Raw genomic sequence first — 4,757 nt, forward strand, 5'->3', positions numbered from 1 at the left:
TGCCAACAAAAAAATGTTATTTTGTTTTGTACTTTAAGAAATGGTAATATGCTGCAGGCACTGGGAGTTGCTTTTCATACTACATTATGTCACCTTGTCTTTTTTTTTTTTTTTTTGAGACGGAGTCTGGCTCTGTCTCCCAGGCTGGAGTGCAGTGGCCGGATCTCAGCTCACTGCAAGCTCCGCCTCCCGGGTTTACGCCATTCTCCTGCCTCAGCCTCCGGAGTAGCCGGGACTACAGGCGCCCGCCACCTCGCCCGGCTAGTTTTTTGTATCTTTTAGTAGAGACGGGGTTTCACCGTGTTAGCCAGGATGGTCTCGATCTCCTGACCTTGTGATCCGCCCGTCTCGGCCTCCCAAAGTGCTGGGATTACAGGCTTGAGCCACCGCGCCCGGCCGTCACCTTGTCTTTTGACCCTCAGCATGATCCTTGCCCCTTCTTTGCTCTCAGCTGATGAATCACAGGATGGGGCAGCCTGGGAACAGCACTTACGGTCTCTGTTCTGAGATCACCAGCGAGAAGTGCATGGTGGGGCAAACATGGATTTCACTCTTCCTGGAGCAGTGACAGCAGCAGATAACCGGGCTTCCGCAGTCGCAGCGGAGGCTTCCTGATACCTTCTGATTTCTGAGGAGCACCACCTCCCTAGGATTTTGCTCCCTGACCATCCCTTGCAACCATTTTTTTTCTTTTTTCTTTTTTCTTTTTTTTTTTTTTTGAGATGGAATCTCACTCTGTCGCCCAGGCTGGAGTGCAGTGGCGTGATCTCTGCTCACGGCAATCTTCGCCTCCCAGGTTCAAACAATTCTCCTGCCTCAGGCACCCGCCACCACGCTCGGCTAATTTTTGTATTTTTAGTACAGACGGGGTTTCACCACATTGACCAGGATGGCCTTGCAACCATTTTCCAGGCACCTGATTTCCTGAATTAAACCTTTCCTGCTCGAAATAAATAAAATGGTTTCTGGTTCTCAGATTAAAAGGCTAGAATGTATTCATGCTAATGCCTGTTACCTACTCTCATCATTTTCACTGTGGTATAATGTCCCATTTTGTGACCATATCCCACAGGATTCTCCCTAACTTGGCTCCATTTTACAACCTGCCTGCCCAGCCTCTGATGCTTTTCATAGCCAGTGTTCTCAGATTAGACTAACAGAGACCGTGCTGTGGTGTTTACCCAAATGGTTCTCATGCTTACCCATTAGCGTCCTCAATCCTTGATCTCATTCCCCCTCCTTTCCCCATAGATGTCCCAGTGGATCCTGCTTTGCAGTCTGTCACCCTTGGTGTATAGGCTACCATAAGTTGAAGGAGGGTCTATTGCTGGAGAAGACTGGTTCATAGGCGTCAGTTCAGGCTCGCAGCTGCCAACATGAAAAAAATCATCTCAGAAAAATGTAGCTCAGCTGCTTACAGTAAGTCCTTGTTATACCTGCGTTTATCTTGGTGGGACACAGATGCAACCGTTTCTCTGTGCTAACAAGCTGACTAAGCTCAGCCAGGACTCTTCCGGAGGGTCCTCCCTCTCCCCACATAATCTACGTTGAGATGCTCAGCACAGAAGGCAAGGCATTATGGGACAAAAAAGAAGTCTCTCTTTAGAGGGTTCCCGGCATCACCAGAACTCCCAATTCTCCTCCACCTCTTTGTATCCCTTTGTATCATTCATTCCTCATTCCATGTTTGGTGTCACTGAGCCTTTCAAAGAGGGCAGATAAAGCTCTCTGTATTTCACAGAGAGATCCAGAATTGCAATTACATCCATGACACAGATTTTCATGCCCCTCAATTCTAGGGCACTCATAGACCACAGTAAGAGATGCTCCTGCTCCTTCTGAGGAACCCCAACAGGCGAGATGCACCCCCTGACTGTCCCACCAAGCGTAGACCATCCGCCCTCTCTGACCGCATGCTTTCCTCTGTCAACATGAAATGGCATGTTGTTCCTGAACATGCCATGATGGTCTGTGCTTCTGTGCCTTTTGCCTATCCTATTTCTGCTTCTGGGCACACCTTTTCTCTCCTTGCCTTTGGGTTGAAGCCCTACTCACCCTTTTAACACCCAGTTCATTCTGAGTTGGACTTTTGGAAGGATCAGAAAGTATCCTCTGTGTAGACACTACACATCACTTCACCCTCTTTTTCCCCAAGGCAAACAACACTAACCTAGTCCAGGTCATGTTCCTGTTAGGCCCAGATATGCCTCAAAAATTCTGGCAGAACAGCGCTCCAGGCAGCCCTTCCCAGTCAATCACATGAGCAAGCAAGATACATGCCTCTCCGTGTCCCTGTCTAGGTTTATTCCTTTTCTGGAGACAGGCTGGGGGCTGGCAGCTGAGGCTGTGTATTGCTAAGTGCAATTCCAGGAGTCTGCAGAATGGAAGCCACATCCTTCTTTTTTTTTTTTTTTTTTTTTTTTTTTAATACAGAGTTTTGCTCCATCACCCATGCTGCAATGCAGTGGCGTGATCTCAGCTCACTGCAACCTTGGCCTTCCAGGTTCAAGCAATTATTGTGCCTCAGCCTCCCGAGTAGCTGAGATTACAGGCATGCACCACCACACCCAGCTAATTTTTGTATTTTAGTAGAGACGGAGTTTCACCATGTTGGCCCAGGCTGGTCTCAAACTCCTGACCTCAAGTGATCCTCCCACCTCAGCCTCCCAAAGTGCCGGGATTACGGGTGTGAGCCACTGTGACCGGCCAGGAGCCAAATCCTTGATGCCTCCAGGACCAGAGGCCAAGCGGGCCTCTCTTTACCTGTGCTTTCTGATCTGTGCTAAAATCAGGTGCTCCGTCTGTTCCCCAGTCCTAAGCCACTTGGATGCACATGTGGTTTTGGTACAGTTTCCTTTAATTTCATGTTAATGATTTTTCTTACTACAACTCTTTTTGTCAGAGCTGTATTTCTATGCTTTTACCTTCATTGGCAAAGCTTCTAGAAACAGAGTGTTATTGAAATTTTAAAAATAAAAAAAATTACATAAAACCAAGTGCAGGTATCTCCACTTCCAAGAAGCCTTCTCAAATACCACCAACCTAAAATACCCTATTCTATGTCCTCTGCACCTTGTATAGGATTCTTTATGCCCTTGAGGGACGAGGTAAAGTCTTCCCCCTTAATTTCTGTCGCTTTAGGAGCAAACGTAGTAACAGACAAGGAGTAGACTTACTGTTTAAGAGCTGTAAATTTCCCAAGTTCAGAGTTCATCAGCTAAAATGTAAACTCACTACATGCTTAGCATTCACCTTGGCACATCCAGGTTACCCCTGTGGGACTTGAGGGGCAAGGGGAACCAATGCCAACGTGACGATCATTCAGCTTGCTGTGCCATGAATAATAAAGTCCTTTGTCTCTGACACAGGGATCTTGTGTCTTCTGCCAGCTTCCACAAAACAGTAACAAGCTAAGTTATTAACTTGTAAGTAGAGTAAAATCTGAGACCCTTTGCAGGTCCTGGTCTGAGTTCATGTCTTTCTTCTTTGGGACTGGCCCCAGAGTCAAGCATAGGTCCTGATTAGTATAAATGTAGAAAGTAATGAAGTTCAATGGACTAGACTGAAGACAGGCAACTTTCCTTCTACTGAATACCACTTAGCCCAGTGTTTCTTTTTTTTTTTTTTTTTTTTTTTTTTTTTTTCCTGCCCAGTATTTCTTAACCTCGGCACTATTGACATTTGGAACCAGGTAATTCTCTGTTGTATGGGGGTTGTTCTGTGCATGATAGGATATGTAGCAGCATCCCTGGCCTCTACACAGTAGATGTCAGTAACACCCATCCCCAATCAAAAATGTCTCCAGACATTGCCAAATGTTCCCTGGGAGAGCAGTATCATCTCCTACCCTCACCACTGAAAACCACTTATTTTACCTATCCAGAAGTGGGGGTGGGGTGGGGAGGAGGAAGCAAGGGGTTATAACTAAATTATCATTTAGTGGAGTTTGAGATGCTAATGTACCGGAGAAGTATAAAAATATTGCACTCACCTGCCTCTCCACTCAAGGTTCACACATGATAAGTCATGACATATTGCAGCCAACAGTAAACACAATCTTCATGAGCACCCATGGGTGCCGGGCAGGAGCATCCACTGCATCGTCTCATCCACACCCACAGCCATTCTGCGAAGTGGGCATTTCCACTCTGCAAGAACCTGAGGCACAGGGAGGTCACGTACCTTGCCAAGGGGAAGAGTCTGGACTTGAACACAGAGCTGTTGATCTCTGTCGCACGTGTTCTTAATCATTAACCTATTGTTAATGATCCCACAAAGAAAGTGGGGGACGACATGGAAGAGAGGGGATTGGAAGTTATGAAATGGGAAACCAAAGTTTACTTTGAGGGGGAAAAAAAATCAAACTTACATGTCAATAGCATCCTCTTAAAGGTTGAAAATATGTAACCCTTTAGATATTTTAAGAGCACATAGAGTACCAGAATCTGTAACAACATGTACTTTAATTCCTATGTAAAATGTTAAAATACAGGCCCAAGTAAATGGCTCTCTTTCCTGCACCCAGAAAAATGCGAACCATCCAGTCTAGGAAGCGGCAAAGTGACAAAACCTGTTTGAACAAACCCAATGCTACACTCCACTTCAATGGAGTACTTTTCCCATCTGGTGGTGGATTAAAGAATTGTCCCTAAAACACTTTTAAATCCAGTCGTGACTTTGCAAAGTAGCATCAGTGCCGGCCTGAGTCCCAGCAGTTAGACACGTACTGATCCCCCAGATTGATTACTAATTGACAC

General features: G+C 46.0%; 1 long non-coding RNA gene across 1 annotated transcript in view; it reads right to left on the reverse strand.

Moving 5' to 3' along the window:
- LOC108536873 (uncharacterized) overlaps positions 1-4,174 on the reverse strand; it is a 31,187-nt gene extending 27,013 nt beyond the window's left edge. The window contains exons 1-2 of the long non-coding RNA XR_001887642.1: positions 3,992-4,174; positions 1,203-1,368 (exon numbers count right to left, since the gene is read on the reverse strand). This is a non-coding gene — a long non-coding RNA (uncharacterized LOC108536873). The remainder of the gene's footprint in view (positions 1-1,202; positions 1,369-3,991) is intronic.
- Between the last annotated feature and the right edge of the window lie 583 nt (positions 4,175-4,757).

This window comes from Rhinopithecus bieti, unplaced genomic scaffold (genome assembly GCF_001698545.2).
Source record: "Rhinopithecus bieti isolate Rb0 unplaced genomic scaffold, ASM169854v2 scaffold_13207, whole genome shotgun sequence".
Classification (NCBI taxonomy): Eukaryota; Metazoa; Chordata; class Mammalia; order Primates; family Cercopithecidae; genus Rhinopithecus; species Rhinopithecus bieti.